Genomic DNA, 17,663 nt, shown 5'->3' with positions numbered 1-17,663 from the left:
AGGGTGCTGCACGCAGCAGTCCCCTGCAACCGCAGATTGCGGTGGTTCACGGACTCCCAGCCCAACGGCTTGTTCTGTGGCGCTGTGGAGTCCGTGGACCACGTGTATATTGGGTGTGGGCGTTTGCACTCACTTTTTGATTTTCTTAAAAACCTCCTCCTCTGCTTTTGGTTGCACTTCAGTCCCACGCTCCTGATCTTCGGAGGGGGGAGGGCAGGTCTGAAGACCTCCTCGTGGGTCTGCTCCTGGGCCTGGTCAAACTGGCCATCTACAGGTCGAGGCAGCGGGCCGTGGAGGGGGTCGTTAGGGCCGACTGCCTGCCCCTCTTCCGCGGTTACGTTAGAGTCCGGGTGTCCTTGGAGAAGGAGCACGGGGTGTCCACCAACACCCTGGAGTTGTTCAGGGAGAGGTGGGCGCCGCAGGGAGTGGAGTGCATCATTTCTCCCTCCAACTCTATTTTGATTTAGTCCCTGCCCTCCCTTTCACTGTTTGATCTCACAGCATTGCGCTTTTGTGAAGGGCACTGCTTGTCACTGGCCACTCGGGTGTTTTCCTATCATCCTGGTGGTGAGAATTGAATAAAGATTCGTGCACCTTGTGTCTCTCACTGTGTCTTACACCTGCACAAAAAAAGAAAACAAAAATAAATTATCTTTTTAAACCTGCCTTTCTGATTGACATGTTTCTCAATGAAAACGATGCAGCATACGTCTTTGCAGCATGATGCATTTGTGCACACTAGAAGCGACATATATTAAAGCAGTGTGCCCTGTTTCTGATGAGGTCTTGAGACTGCCAATCTCTGCTGAATTCCCACAACAACACTTGGCTAATCTGAATCTACCTGCCTGGTCTGACAGTGCGGCTTCACAGTTAAAATATTGAGGGTACTTAAGACAGACACAGATAGGCTCTTGATTGGTAAGGGGACCAAGTGGTTATGGGGACAAGGCAGGAGAATGGGGTTGAGAACCACATTGGCCATGATCAAATGACTGAGCAGATATGATGGGCCGAATGTCCTATTCCTGTTTGTATATCAAATGGTCTTAACTGCACATCCATGAGAACATTGGTCAAATCAATCAGCACTCAATTCTCATGCTATATAAATTATTATTTCTTGTCTAAATCCAGTTTCTTGTATACTAGTCCTGACACATGCCAGACAAGAAGATTTGACATTTGACTCTTCTTTTTCCATTGTATATGATCTCACATTACAGATGTGTTTACATTGCATATATTTAAAAATAACCCAAACCAACAGAAATTACATTAAAATTAATGAAGTGGTTGCACATCAAATGAAGAAAGAATCTTAAAGAGTTAAGTCAATCTGACTCAAACAAATCCTTGTTTTCTGGAAACTTTCTCTTGCCGTTGTTTGTTACTTCAACAAATTCCATAGTGTTTGATCTGGATGTTTTTTCCATTTTTGCTGGAATACCAACAGAGCATTAGCACAATCAAAGTCAAAAACAAAGGCACTTATTTGTCGTGTTCAGTATGTAAGGGTCTTGCTTATGGAGAAGCTTGGCTGCTCAGTTTTGGAGTGTTCCTGTACCTCTTACTTGTTTTAGTCTCCTCTGGTACGACAAAAATATTGGGGGCTATTTTAACCTTTATTGCCAAATTAAGGAGAAGATTGTAGGATGCTAATTTCACATCTTGCCCAATTTCCCTTCCATTTTGTTTCACTGAAGAGGTGTACAATGGTGTTCTGATTTGCTAACCTCAGTTTTCTCCCTTCCCTGTGTTGATTGGGTGAGGTGCAGAACAGGATGCTCAGGTGAAACTGAAATATGGACCTAAATCTATTGGTCTAAGTGGAGTAATTGTGTGCTGTAAATAATACATAATACTCTGTGTTGTAAATGATCACTCAAGCAGGTCTGCCTTGTTGGTTCAATTTAGGATAGGAGAAAGTGAGGACTGCAGATGCTGGAGATCAGAGCTGAAAAATATGTTGCTGGAAAAGCGCAGCAGGTCAGGCAGCATCCAAGGAGCAGGAGAATCGACGTTTTGGGCATAAGCCCTGAAGAAGGGCTTGTGCCTGAAAAGTCGATTCCCCTGCTCCTTGGATGCTGCCTGACCTGCTGCGCTTTTCCAGCAACACATTTTTCAGCTCAATTTAGGATAGTCAATAAAGGTGGTTTTGCCTACATCCCAGGAACAGGTTTTGAAAAGTGCTATAGGTTTTTGGTTCAGAGACTTAACTGACATAATTGTAGGGATTACAGATCAGAAGTAGTCCATTGATTTTGAAAGGTCTTAGGTTGCTACGTTGAAGTAAGAGTTAGAAAAATGCAAACTCCTAAATTTCCTCTAAGGTTACTGCACTCAAAATGTAAATTCTATTGTCTATCCACAGATGTTGCTGGACCTGCTAAGTTTTCTGAGCAATTTTTGTTTTTCAAGATGTAGGTTTGCTCGCTGAGCTGGAAGGTTCGTTTTCAGACGTTTCATCACCATACTAGATAATACCTTCAGTGAGCGTCCGAATGAAGCAACAATGGTATAGTCCACTTTCTACTTATATGTTTGGGTTTCCTTGGGTTGGTGATGTCATTTCCTGCAGTGAAATTGTTTCCTGTGGTGATGTCATTTCCTGTTCTTTCTCTTAGGGGTGGTAAATGTGTTTGTTGATAGAGTTCTGGTTGGAATTTCAAACTTCTAGGATTCTCGTGCATGTCTCTGTTTGGCTTGTCCTCTGATGGATGTGTTGTCCCAGTCGAAGGGGTGTCCTTCCTCATCTGTATGTAAGGATACGAATGAGAGTAGGTCATGTTGTTACATGGCCAGTTAATGTTCATGTATCCTGATGGCTAGTTTTCTGCCTGTTTGTCCAATGTAGTATTAGTTACAGTTCTTGCAAGGTATATTGTAAATGACATTAGTTTTGCTTGTTGTCTGTATGGGGTCTTACAAGTTCATTTACCACCCCTGAGAAAAAGAACAGAAAATGACATCAGCATAGGAAATGATCTCATCACAGGAAATGACATAACCACCCCAAGGAACCTCAAATATATAAATAGAAAGCGAGCTGCACTACTGGTGCTTCATTCGGAGGCTCATTGAAGATGTACCTAGTACGGTCGCGCAACATCTGAAAACGAACCTTGCAGCTCAGCGAACAAACCTACAACCAGAACCTCAACCTGAGCTACAAAGCTTCTCAAAACTTGCCAATTTTTGGTTCTGTTTCAGATTTCCAGTGTCCACATTCCTTTGTTCATTTGGTGGAGGCTGGTACAATTGCAGCATTTCAATGGCATCTGGATGGTATCTGATTAGGATGGGTTTAGAGGGATATGGGCCAAATGCTGGTAAATGGAACTAGGTCAGGTTAGGATATCTGGTCGGCGTGGACGAAATTTCCGAAGGGTCTGTTTTCTCTGACTCTATGACTCTAATACATGATCTTATACAATCAGCAAAAATAAATATTTTCAAAGTTTAGCCTCCAACTGGTGTTGGTGAGAATATCTCCATCTTAGAGCAGATAACATCCAAAAGCAACACTTTTCTCTGTGTTCCTATTACAATAAAAAGAGATGTTGCAACAGTCTGTGTTTGCTGCTGGAATTGCCAGGGCCATCCTTCTCACTGAACAGTCCTCACTGCCTGCAACATCACTGGCTGTAACTTCCTACAAAGATACCCATCAATCACTGCCCACTCCTAACCCGCTCTATCGATTAAAGGGTAAAACACAAGTGCCCTATATCGGCGAGTGAAACACAAGGAGTTTTAGAATGGCGAGTGAGTTTTCAGAGTAATTGCTCAGAGTCTAAATCATTAAGTGTAAACAGATATAGTCTAAAACATAAAAGCTTGAAAAGTGAAAGATAATCATATTCTTCTTACCTCAGATCCTGGGTCAGAGTATGAAACTGCAAAATCAAGTGACAGTTGGAAAATTAGTCACGACACTAGTTTATTACATAGCTCATGAAAACAACAGATTTGTTTAAAACTGTAACTGTGTCAGAATGATAATGGGTTGTTCAGATATTCCAACCATTATACTTCAATCTTAGCGTTCAGTTTTAGATCAATCATTGTGACAAAGAGTTGAATTAGAGACAGTTATACAGGACAAGAGGCCATTCAGCCTCCCGTGTCACTCCTGGCTCTGGACCCAGCTATGCAACTGATTCCACTCTCCTGCCTTATTTGTGGAGCTCTCTCGATGCATCACTTTCAAATAGATCTCCTACTCTCTTTTCAAACATCCATCTCCACCACTTTCCCAAGCAGTGATTCCAAATTGGAACAACTCCCTGATTAAAGAGGTTTCCCCTCATCTCACTCCTAACTCTGGTCCTTTATAAATCCTTCTCTTCTCAGGTTATCTATGCCCCTTCATGGTTTTATAAACCTCTGGAAGGTCACTATGGGCTTCTGACGCTCCAGGGGAAGAAAGTCCATGCCTAGTCAGCCTCCAGTCCTGGAACCACCCTTGGAAATGTTTTTCTGCACCCTTTCCAGTTTAGCAACATCTTTCCTAGAGCAGGCGCTCAGAATTTAAAGCAATATTCTAAAGGTGGCCTCGTCAAAGTCTGATAAAGCCACAGCAATATGTCCAACCTCCTATACTCAATGCTCTGACCAAAGAAGGTAAGTGTGTCCAATGCCAAACTGTCTGCCTACAACACCATTTTCAAGAAACTGTATATCTGCAGCCTCAGGTCTCTCTCATTGACTCGAGGCTTCTCCTAACTCTCAAGCTGACAATCTGGAAATTGTGACCCCTAGCTTCTGATATACCAATTAATCGAAGTGGAATATCCTTCTATACCTTGTCAAACTTATGCATAATGTGACGTTGAACACATTAATAAGGTTACCTCTTAGTCTTCTCATCTCTTTCCTTGTCTCTACAACCCCTTGAATGTCTCCCTTGAATATCCTTCTTAAGAAATATTTTCAAAGCTTACATTTCAAATTGTGCTCATGGGATGTCCTCATTGTAAAACTTTGGCAGCATTCAACAATTATTTGGAGAGTTGTAGCATCACTTTTATACTCTCTGCCTGTATTTATGAGCTCATGAATCCTAGAAGCCTTCTCAACAACTGTTTCAACTTGCCTGGTCTCCTTCAGAGAATCCTGTACATGAACCCTGAGCTTCCTTTGGTTTTCTTCCACTTTTGATAGTTTTGTCTTGGTTATTGCCAAACCAGGAGGCAGGTTCATCAATCTGTCATTGTGTGAGAAACATATCTGATGTGGAGTGTGAGCAGCTCTGGTGTGGATTGAATGTCCACTCTTCCCTTTCTCCACACGGTGAAAGCCTCAGCCAGCTGGTTGGTGCCTGGAATGAGGAATCGTGGTGATAACCATGTCCTTCATGACCCCTTGATACAGTCTTGAGATGAACACAATGTGGTTTTAAAAGTGCTTCAATTTGAGAGTAGAGCTCCATAAACACAGTGGTAAGATCTGACTGAACTATGAATCAACAATATGAACAATCTGATGCTCACAGAGAATGCCTACTGCATCACTGTATCATTCCCACTCTCCACTCCACTGATGGCCATGTGGCGATGATATCCTTATCCAAGCCATGGTCACTTGCAAGTCCACTATTCTCCCATCCTGCACCTTTAATCCTTTCAAGGTCAACCAAAGTTGTACTATTAACCTATCCCACAATGAGCCCTGAACATCCATCACCTCTATGCTCACTGATTTGTATTAGCTCCTGCCCAAATAATTATTTCAATTGGAAAATCTAATTATAATATCTGCTGCATTGATGGCCTCACTCTTCCCTGTCTCTATAACACTTTCCATGCTGCAACCCTACAAAATATTCTATGTTCCTCCAGGCGACTGTCTGTGCAGAGTTTGCACATTGTCCCCGTGTCTGCGTGGGTTTCCTCCGGGTGCTCCGGTTTCCTCCCACAGTCCAAAGATGTGCAGGTCAGGTGAATTGGCCATGCTAAATTGCCCGTAGTGTTAGGTAAGGGGTAAACGTAGGGGTATGGGTGGGTTGCACTTCGGCGGGGCGGTGTGGACTTGTTGGGCTAAAGGGCCTGTTTCCACACTAAGTAATCTAATCTAAAAAAAAGTCTGGCTTCATGTACATTTTCCTGTTCCTTTATCCCACTGTTGGTGTCATGGTTCAGATGTCTGGATATTAACTTCTGGAGTCACCTCTCTAAACTAACGCCAAACTTTAAAATCAAATTTTGCAACAAGAAAGAATGATTTTATAACGGCTGTACCATGTAGTATTGAGTTCAGTGTGTTTTGAGTAAGATGCTAGAGGATCGCAGTATTGGACATGGAACCAAAAGAGAAAATGCTGGAAAATCTCAGCAGGTCGGGCAGCATCTGTAAGGAGAGAAAAGAGCTGATGTTTCAAGTCTAACTGACCCTTTGTCAAAGCTAAAATAAGGGAGAAATAGGGAGGTATTTATACTAGGCTGAGAGAAGGTGAGTCGTGGCTCCAGGAGCAAAGATAGCAATAAAGCGGTGATAATAACAGTGCATCGATAGATTATAGGGAGATTAGGAGCTGTGAATGACCAAGGTTGAACCAGTGTTGTGTGACAAAATACATGGGGGATGGGGGGGATGGGTGAAGCAGAGGCAAAATGGAAAACAGGGGAGAAGGGTAGTAAAGAGGGGAGAGGAGAGGGAAAATGTGATGAGTGGGTGGTGAGCGAGAGAAAGAGAGACAATCAAGGAATAAGAGGTACAGAACAGTGAAAAAAATATTTAAATGATAAATAAAATAAATGAAATAAAATTACAGAGCAGAATGAAAACAGAGGGGTCGAGATAGGATAATCATCTGAAGTTGTTGAATTCAATGTTGAGACCAACAGGCTGTGACGTGCCTCGTCGGAAGATGAGATGCTGCTCCTCCAGTTTGCATTGAGCTTCACTGGAACATTGCAGCCGGCCAAGGACAGACACGTGGGCATGGGAGCAGGATTGGGTGTTAAAGTGGCAAGCCACAGGAAGGTCCGGGACCTGATTGCGTACAGACCGAAGGTGCTCAGCAAAGCAATCACCCAGTCGGCGTTTTGTCTCGCTGATATCGAGGAGACCACATTGAGCAACAAATGCCATAGACCAAATTGAAAGAGGTACAGGTGAAATGTTGCTAAATCTGAAATGGGTGTTTGGGACCTTGGATGGTGAGCATGGAAGAGGTAAAGGGGATGTCTAACAGTATGGGTTCAATTTCTGCACCAGCTGAGGTTACCATGAAGGATTCTCCTTCTCTACCTCTCCCCTTGACTGAGGTGTGGTTACTCTCAGGTTAAACAAGCGCTAGTTATCTGTCTGTAATGAGAAAGCAGTCCTATGGTCTGGTTAGAGTATTGTTTTTTGCTTTTGAATGGGACTGGTTCACATAGCCTGGAGATTTAAGATATATTGTGAGTATCTTGTAGGTTCCTCCAAGGCTGGATTGATCTCGCGTGGATTGGAAACTGCACATTTCTGATCCTGCCAGAAGAGTTTTGCTGAGTTAATAAATGAAGTTTCTTGCATGAACACAAGTATTTCCAGGTTTTTTGTTGAATCAGATTTTGTTTAGCAGGGATCTGTGAGAGCAAACTCAAAACGTTCGACAAAGATTCATAAACAACCTTGAACTGAAAAATGTTCAGCCTTTATTAAAAGAAGCAGCACATGCATTTTTTTTTTGGCAAAAAAAAATAAGAGAGGGAGAAATGAAAGGATTCCAACACTCTCCAAGTGTTTTGTGCCTTTACAAAAAATCAATAACGTTATATACTTTAGAATATGCTAAGAAATTACAGATTATCATGAATTGTATGTCACCTGTAGCAAGAAACCTTTGCCTTATTGGTTTTTCAAAACCATAAACATTTGCATCATTCCATAGCTATATTTCTGTTGTACGGACATTTTGTTTAGGTTAAAATCTGCAGTTCAAGATATACAAAGAGATGTTAAAACGATTACTGAAGTTTTAACAAGCTTGTAGCATTTGTTTACAATCAGCCTGGTCGTGAAAGCTGTTTCTGACCTTTACCCATAGTCCTGTTGAAATTGCTGATCAAGAATTCGAGAGTGTGCCATTTTTTCCCATCATGCAATGTTAAATTTCCCCACAATACTGCATTTGTAAATATAACCTATATCACTACAGAGCGTGTTTGGAGCCCACTAGCGTCTGGTCTGTCTCCTACAAACTTCTTCTTTGCTCTGACCAGGTCCCCGTGAGGTTGTTTCTGTCGATACAACTTAATGCGCTCACTTTCAGGCCCTGGATTTTCCCCTTCATGTTTATCATGCTGTCATAAACTGATTTATATAACTACGGAAAGCCGTGTGCACAGCCCAGACCACCATGGACACCAACCTCCCATCCATGGACTACTTTTATACTTTGTATTTCTGTGGAAATGCTGCCAACATCATCAGTGACTACCCCACCCCCAAACCACGGTAATGCTCTCTTACAACCTCTTTAGTCAGGCAGAAGATACAGAAGCCTGAAAACATGCAACAAACATGTCGGAACAGCAGGACCTGTGTGTACATGTGTGTAAAGATAATTGGACAGGGCAGAGTGAAAAAGCAATAAAGAGTACAGTATCATTGCCTTTAATAAGAGCTGCAGAGAGTACATGAACAAGGAGGTTATGCTGAACCTACATTAGACACTGTTTGGACCTTAGCTGGAGTATTGTGAAAAGTTGTGGATGTCACATTATACGAAGCATGTGAATGTGATGGGAAGTGTGCAGTAATGATTTCCAAGAGTGACTCCAGAGATCAGAAATTTCTGTAATGAGACCATAGAAACATAGAAAATGGGTGCAGGAGTAGGCCATTCGGCCCTTCGAGCCAGCACTTCCATTCAATATGATCATGTAATTTCAGTATGCCACTCCTGCTTCCTCTTCATACCCTTTGATCCCTTTCGCTGTTATGTGCAGCTCTGTCTTGTATCTATCTTGAAGTGGAAGTGCCGGTGTAGGATTGGGATAGATACAGTTAAAAATCACACAACACCAGGTTATAGACCAACAGGTTTATTTGGAAGTACTAGCTTTCAGAGTGCTGCTCCTTCATCAGGTAACTCGTGTGGTATGATCATAAAACACAGAATCTATAGCAAAAGATTACAGTGTCATGCAATTAAAATGATATATTGAACAAACCTGGATTGTTGTTAAGTCTTTCATCTGTTAGAATGGATTGCTGGTTTTGGTTCATTAATATGTAAATCCAGAGCTATTTTCAAGTCACATTCTCAAGACAATTGACGGTGAGTTGTGTGTGTGTGTGTGAGCATGCATGAGAGAGTGTGTGTTTGTGTGTGTAGTCTGCCAAGCATGCATACATGTCACACCCACTCACATGTGTACACAAACTCACATGCACACACGCACACTCTCTCTCTCGTTCTCCCCCTTACTTGCGCACACATAAACGCACACGCACAAACACATCAGTCTATGGGGTGAATTTGCATTTGCAGAATTGTAGTTACGGACCCATGCTAGTTTTGTTCAAAAAGCACACAACCTGCAGTCAGTCAATGCAGGCAGTTAATCCAGATAACATTTTATAAATTCATACTTTGGAATTAGAACCTGTCTGACTCAAGATTGGGAAACAGACAGATTCTAATCTCACACCTTCGTACATAGGCTAAACTGAGATGTCACTTTTTTAAAATAAAACCTTAAATTATGTTGAGAATGTGACTTGAAAGGAGTTCTGGGATTAGCATATTAATGAGCTGAAACCTGCTACCTGTTCTAAAAGATGAAGACTTAACAGCAATCTAGGTTTGTTCAATATCTCATTTTAATTGCAAGACACAGTGATCTTTTTCTATAAATTCTGTGTCTTATGATCCTGCCCCACTCGTTACCCGCTGAAAGGGCAGCACTTTTCAAGCTGGTACTTCCAAATGAATGCCATTGTACACCTCTTCAGTGAAATGAAATGGAAGGGAAATTGGGAAAGATGTGAAATTAGCATCCCACAACCTTCTTCTTCACTTGGCAATAAAGGTTAAAATAGCCCCCATTATGTTTGTCCTACCAGAGGAGATTAAAATAACAAGAGATTCAGGAACACTCCAAAACTGAGCAGCCAAGCTGTGACATAGCTAGATATGAAGGAGAAGGTTGTGGGGATGCTAATTTCACATCTTTCCCAATTTCCCTTCCATTTCATTTCACTGAAGTGGTGTACAATGGTGTTCTGATTTGCTAACCTCAGTTTTCTACCTTCCCTGTGTTGATTGGGTGAGGTGCAGCACAGGATGCTCAAGTGAAACTGAAATATCACCTAAATCTATTGGTCTACGTGGAGTAACTGTGCTGTAAACAATACATTATACTCTGTGTATAACTAGTTGTAAATATCCACTCAAGCAACTCTGCCACTTTGATGCAATTTAGGACCGTCAATAAAGTTGGCTTTGCCTACATCCCAGGAACAGACTTTGAAAAGTGCTGTTGGCTATACATTTTTGGTTTGGAGAGTGAACTGACATAATTATAGGGATTACAGGTCAAAAGTAGTCCATTGATTTTGAAAGGTCTTAGGTTGCTACGTTGAAGTGAGAGTTAGGAAAATGCAAACTCCTAAATTTCCTCTAAGGTTACTGGACTCAAAATGTAAATTCTATTGTCTATCCACAGATGTTGCTGGACCTGCTGAGTTTTCCTAGCAATTTTTGTTTTTTCTGGATGTAGGTTTGCTCACTGAGCTGGAAGTTTGGTTTTTAGATGTTTCTTCAGTGAACCCCCAAATGAAGCAGCAATGGTATTTTCAAAGTTTAGCCTCCAACTGGTGTTGGTGAGAATATCTCCATCTTAGAGCTGATAACATCCAAGAGCAACACTTTTCTCTGTGTTCCTATAACAGTTCAAATTCACATACCGCCTTTCGTAACACAGAGTGCATTCATTGCTGTAAGTTTTCCCATCAGTTCCACAAACTGGATCGTAGATTACAAGGCATTGTACAGGTTTCCAGCTTGATTGCGGACAGCTTGGCTGTAATACCAAACAGATTAATTTGTCGTTTCTGAATCATTTGACTTAACAGTTGTTCTCAGATGGAAAATAAAAATAAGATATTGGAAGAGTCTGTGTTTGCTGCTGGAATTGCCAGGGCCGTCCTTCTCACTGAACAGTCCTCACTGCCTGCAACATCACTGGCTGTAACTTCCTACAAAGATACCCATCAATCACTGCCCACTCCTAACCCTCACTTGCCATTTCCACTCACCTCCCACTCACTGTCCCAGTTGCCCCTCCTGTGTGAGGAGCGTGTGAAGGGGTGAGCATTAGGGTGAGGGAGCAGGCAGGGAGCGAAAGGGTCACCACAATAATGTGAGCAGCACCAACTTCCTGTTACAGTCAGGAGACAGGAGACACAGGCATTGGAGAATCATTGGGGAAATGCAGACGCTCCAGAATGTGGGAGCGCACATTGGCTCTATCGATTAAAGGGTAAAACACAAGTGCCCTATATCGGCGAGTGAAACACAAGGAGTTTTAGAATGGCGAGTGAGTTTTCAGAGTAATTGCTCAGAGTTTAAATCATTAAGTATAAACAGATATAGTATGAAACATAAAAGCTTGAAAAGTGAAAGATAATCATATTCTTCCTACCTCAGATCCTGGGTCAGAGTATGAAACTGCAAAATCAATGCCCTATATCGGCGAGTGAAACACAAGGAGTTTTAGAATGGCGAGTGAGTTTTCAGAGTAATTGCTCAGAGTCTAAATCATTAAGTGTAAACAGATATAGTCTGAAACATAAAAGCTTGAAAAGTGAAAGATAATCATATTCTTGGTCAGAGTATGAAACTGCAAAATCAAGTGACAGTTGGAAAATTAGTCACAGCACTAGTTTATTACATAGCTCATAAAAACAACAGATTTGTTTAAAACTGTAACTGTGTCAGAATGATAATGGGTTGTTCAGATATTCCAACCATTATACTTCAATCTTAGCGTTCAGTTTTAGATCAATCATTGTGACAAAGAGTTGAATTAGAGACAGTTATACAGGACAAGAGGCCATTCAGCCTCCCGTGTCACTCCTGGCTGTGGACCCAGCTATGCAACTGATTCCACTCTCCTGCCTTATTTGTGGAGCTCTCTCGATACATCACTTTCAAATAGATCTCCCACTCTCTTTTCAAACATTCATCTCCACCACTCTCCCAAGCAGTGATTCCAAATTGGAACAACTCCCTGATTAAAGAGGTTTCCCCTCATCTCACTCCTAACTCTGGTCCTTTATAAATCCTTCTCTTCTCAGGTTATCTATGCCCCTTCATGGTTTTATAAACCTATGGAAGGTCACTATGGGCTTCTGACGCTCCAGGGGAAGAACGTCCATGCCTAGTCAGCCTCCAGTCCTGGAACCACCCTTGGAAATGTTTTTCTGCACCCTTTCCAGTTTAGCAACATCTTTCCTAGAGCAGGGCGTTCCGAATTTAAAGCAATATTCTAAAAGTGGCCTCATCAAAGTCTGATAAAGCCACAGCAATATGTCCAACCTCCTATACTCAATGCTCTGACCAAAGAAGGTGAGTGTGTCCAATGCCAAACTGTCTGCCTACAACACCATTTTCAAGAAACTGTGTATCTGCAGCCTCAGGTCTCTCTCATTGACTCGAGGCTTCTCCTAACTCTCAAGCTGACAATCTGGAAATTGTGACCCCTAGCTTCTGATATACCAATTAATCGAAGTGGATTATCCTTCTATACCTTGTCAAACTTATGCATAATGTGACGTTGAACACATTAATAAGGTTACCTCTTAATCTTCTCATCTCTTTCCTTGTCTCTACAACCCCTTGAATGTCTCCCTTGAATATCCTTCTTAAGAAATATTTTCAAAGCTTACATTTCAAATTGTGCTCATGGGATGTCCTCATTGTAAAACTTTGGCAGCATTCAACAATTATTTGGAGAGTTGTAGCATCACTTTTATACTCTCTGCCTGTATTTATGAGCTCATGAATCCTAGAAGCCTTCTCAACAACTGTTTCAACTTGCCTGGTCTCCTTCAGAGAATCCTGTACATGAACCCTGAGCTTCCTTTGGTTTTCTTCCACTTTTGATAGTTTTGTCTTGGTTATTGCCAAACCAGGAGGCAGGTTCATCAATCTGTCATTGTGTGAGAAACATATCTGATGTGGAGAGTGAGCAGCTCTGGTGTGAATTGAATGTCCACTCTTCCCTTTCTCCACACGGTGAAAGCCTCAGCCAGCTGGTTGGTGCCTGGAATGAGGAATCGTGGTGATAACCATGTCCTTCATGACCCCTTGGGACAGACTGCAAATGCCAAATGGAGTTAATGGCAATATCTCAAAGCACCCAATTCCCAAACAGCAGAAACCTTTCCATATTGAGCTGAGAATGCCTGACTGAGGCATTACCGTTGTGTTCTTACTCGGAAAACACTTTTTGTGACACATCTTTTACAAGGGAACCTAAGTTGTGGTAATGATGACATTCAACCATTGGCCTTCTACAGTCTTGAGATGAACACAATGTGGTTTTAAAAGTGCTTCAATTTGAGAGTAGAGCTCCATAAACACAGTGGTAAGATCTGACTGAACTATGAATCAACAATATGAACAATCTGATGCTCACAGAGAATGCCTACTGCATCACTGTATCATTCCCACTCTCCACTCCACTGATGGCCATGTGGCGATGATATCCTTATCCAAGCCATGGTCACTTGCAAGTCCACTATTCTCCCATCCTGCACCTTTAATCCTTTCAAGGTCAACCAAAGTTGTACTATTAACCTATCCCACAATGAGCCCTGAACATCCATCACCTCTATGCTCACTGATTTGCATTAGCTCCTGCCCAAATAATTATTTCAACTGGAAAATCTAATTATAATATCTGCTGCATTGATGGCCTCACTCTTCCCTGTCTCTATAATACCTTCCATGCTGCAACCCTACAAAATATTCTGTGTTCCTCCAAGGCTGGCTTCATGTGCATTTTCCCGTTCCTTTATCCCACTGTTGGTGTCATGGTTCAGACGTCTGGATATTAACTTCTGGAGTCACCTCTCTAAACTAACGCCAAACTTTAAAATCAAATTCTGCAACAAGAAAGAATGATTTTATAACGGCTATACCATGTAGTATTGAGTTCAGTGTGTTTTGAGTAAGATGCTAGAGGATAGCAGTATTGGACATGGAACCAAAAGAGAAATTGCTGGAAAATCTCAGCGGGTCTGGCAGCATCTGTAAGGACACTGTCCTTATCACCTATACACTGTCCTTATCACCTCTGCACTGTCATTATCACCGCTCTATTGCTACCTTTGCTTCTGGAGCCATGACTCACCTTCTCTCAGCACAGTATAAACACCTCCCTGTTTCTCCCTTTTTTTAAGCTTTGACAAAGGGTCAGTTAGACTTGAAATGTCAGATCTTTTCTCTCCTTACAGATGCTGCCCGACCTGCTGCGATTTTCCAGCATTTTCTCTTTTGGTTTCAGATTCCAGCACCCGCAGTAATTTGTTTTTATCCAGTATTGGAAATGGGTCCTGAAAGTAGCACTGGACCCTCATGTAAACAACAGATTATGTTATTGGACCAATCAGGATGCAAATTCCTGACATAAACTCATCTACCTGACATCAGTGTACGGTGGGAGGCACAGTTTCAGTTTGTAATTAGTATGTATTTTCTACTCTTCATCTTGGAAGGTTCAGATACCTGAAAATGATTGCTCTGAGTGGCCAAATCTCTCAGCATTAATATGTACATATGGAGTTAGACAATCGGGTACAATTACTTTTCTACAATTCCTTCTTGATAATTTCCGAGATGAGAATTTCAAAACAGTGCACCTGGAAAATGCTTGCATGACTTCAAGACTACTTGTTGGAACTTGCCTCGTTTAGATCATAACCAAAATATATGGGAATGTTGTGAAAATTTTTCATTATCATTTGAAGAATTCTTTGGACTGATGTGTTATCCTTTGTTGGAGGGTGTATGGGTGTTTAGGACAGATTAGCATCTTTCTCAAAACCATCAGTTGAAGTGAGTTGGAGTCAGATACTCCACCAATTGTTAGCATGAAATAATGCAGTGAAAAAATGTAAGGAAATCATCAGTATATTTTTTAAAAAGCCAGGTGTTGATAAAGTCCGTTTCTGAAGTGACAGGGTTAATTAATTTTCATAGAATGATGACGCAAATAGAGAAAAGTATTTTCCAAAAACATTTCAACTCTTAAACTATTGCCGATCTGATAGATATAAAGCATCAATGGAAAGCATTCAGTCTTGTTCATATGTAGCTTTTCTCGTATTTAACTTATAATTAAAATAATGCAAGAGATGGCAGCAATTAAATTCCAGAATGGTGACCAATGGTAATGAGAGGAACTAACCTGTAACAGAGAACAAAACCATGAAGAGAAGACCAAAAGCTGAGAACCGTCTCATACTTGTGCATTGGAAGCACTGGCTGGGTGCTGTGCAGTCATCCACTTTTAATACATGTGCCACAGGATGAAACTGGTTCACACAGGTATGTGATTGTACCGTGACTCAGTAAACCACACCCAATGTTTATGTGAATCCATGAGTCAAATTCTCTCCATGGTAACCAATGAGCTCAAGATCAAACCTTCAAGGATGCCATCACATGATGGCCGTTTCAGGTTCCTTGTCACTTATCCTGATTCTTCATCTGGCTGATCCTGTTGGGCAAGATTTTCGTATTTGCATTGTGATATGAGAGTCTCATGCCCTCATCTGCCATGCAATAGCTGTCAGTTTTGGTTGGCAGGATTTAATCTTTATTTTGTCTCTGGACCCAGCTATGCAACTGATTCCACTCTCCCGCCTTATTTGTTGAACTCTCTCGATACATCACTTTCAAATAGATCTCCCGCTCTCTTTTCAAACATCCATCTCTACCACTCTCCCAAGCAGTGATTCCAAATCGGAACAACTCTGATTAAAAAGGTTTCCCCTCACCTCTCCCCTTTTTAAATCATTCTCTTCGCAGCCCATTTCTGCCCCTTCATACTTGTATAAACCTCTGGAAGTTCACCATGGGTTTCTGACGCTCCAGGAAAAACAGGGTCCACACCTACTCAGCCTCCAGTCCCCGAAACACCCTTGTGTACGTTTTTCGGCACCCTTTTCCAGTTTAACAACATCTTTCCTAAAGCAGGACAACCAGATTTGAAAACAATATTCTAAAAGTAGTCTCATCAAAGTCTGATAAAGCCACAGCATGATGTCCAAACGTCTATCCTCAATGTTCTGACCAATGAAGGTAAGTGGGCCCATAACCAACCTGTCTACCTGCTACACCATTTTCAAAAAACTATGTACCTGCAGCCTCAGGTCTCTGTGTTCGACACTCGGTTTCTCCTAATTCTCAAGCTGACAATCTGGAAATTGTAACCCCTAGTTACTGACATACCAACAAATAGGAATGGAATATCCATCTCTCCCCTGTCGAACCGATGCATAATGATTAATATCTCAATAAAGTCACCTCTTAATCTTCTGAGAAGAATGTGCCCAATTTCACTCATCTTTCCTTGTCTCTAAAGTCCCTCACTCCCGTTATCATTCTCTCAAATCTCCCTTGAATACCCTTCTTAATAAATATTTTCGAAGCTTACACTCGAAATTGTGCTCATGAGATGTCCTCATTGTAAAGCGTTGGTGTTTCACCTTGTATCACCATGCCTGGTCTCCTTCAGAGAATTACATACATGAACTCTGCTCTCCCTCTGGTTTTCTTCCACTTTTGATTGTTTTGTCTTGGTTATGGGGGCAGGTTCATCAATCTGTCATTGTGTGAGAAACTGCTCTGATATGGAGAGTGAGCAGCTCTGACTTGGTTGAATGTCCACTCTTCCCTTTCTCCATATGGTGACAGTCTCAGCCAGCTGGTTAGTGCCTGGAATGAGGAATCGTGGTGATAATCATGTCCTTCATGACCCCTTGGTACAGACCACAAATGCCAAATGGAGTTAATGGCAATATCTCAAAGCACTCAATTCTCAAACAGCAGAAACCTTTCCATATCAAGCTGAGAATGCCTGACTGCTGTGTTCTTAGTTGGAAAACACTTTTTGTGACACATCCTTTGCATGGGAACCTGAATTGTAGCAATGATGGCAATCAGGCATTGGCCTTACCCTTCTACAGCCTTGAGATGAACACAATGTGGTTTTAAAAGTGCTTCAATTTGACAGTAGAGCTCCCTAAACACATTGGGGGAGATTTTAGGCTGAACTATGAATCAACAATATGACCAGCCTGATGCTCACAGAGAAAGCCTACTACATCTCTGTACTATCCCCCCTCTCCACCCTACTGATGGCTGTATGCCGATGACATCCTTATCCAAGCCTTGGTCACTTGAAAGTCACTATTGTCCCATCATGCACCTATAGTCCTTTCAAGGTCACCCAAAACTGTACTATTATCCTATTCTACAATGAGTCCAGTACATCCATCCCCCTGTGATCATTGATTTACATTAGCACCCGAGGAGAAAGTGAGGACTGCAGATGCTGGAGATCAGAGCTGAAAATGTGTTGCTGGAAAAGCGCAGCAGGTCAAGCAGCATCCAAGGAGCAGGAGAATCGACGTTTCGGGCATGAGCCCTTCTTCAG

General features: G+C 41.8%; 1 long non-coding RNA gene across 2 annotated transcripts; it reads right to left on the bottom strand.

Moving 5' to 3' along the window:
* Positions 1-604: 604 nt before the first annotated feature.
* On the bottom strand, positions 605-15,472 carry LOC122564849. 2 transcript variants are annotated; one of them, XR_006316024.1, is made up of 3 exons: positions 15,411-15,472; positions 11,640-11,665; positions 605-1,441 (listed from the first exon to the last, which is right to left on the bottom strand). It is a non-coding gene; the product is annotated as an uncharacterized LOC122564849 (long non-coding RNA). The 2 variants fall into 2 exon arrangements; XR_006316025.1 differs by lacking the exon at positions 605-1,441 and adding an exon at positions 2,917-2,946.
* Positions 15,473-17,663: the final 2,191 nt, after the last annotated feature.

Source organism: Chiloscyllium plagiosum, chromosome 2, assembly GCF_004010195.1.
Source record: "Chiloscyllium plagiosum isolate BGI_BamShark_2017 chromosome 2, ASM401019v2, whole genome shotgun sequence".
Classification (NCBI taxonomy): domain Eukaryota; kingdom Metazoa; phylum Chordata; class Chondrichthyes; order Orectolobiformes; family Hemiscylliidae; genus Chiloscyllium; species Chiloscyllium plagiosum.
The sequence above is the reverse complement of the archived record's forward strand: the minus strand, read 5'-3'. Positions and strand labels throughout refer to the sequence as shown.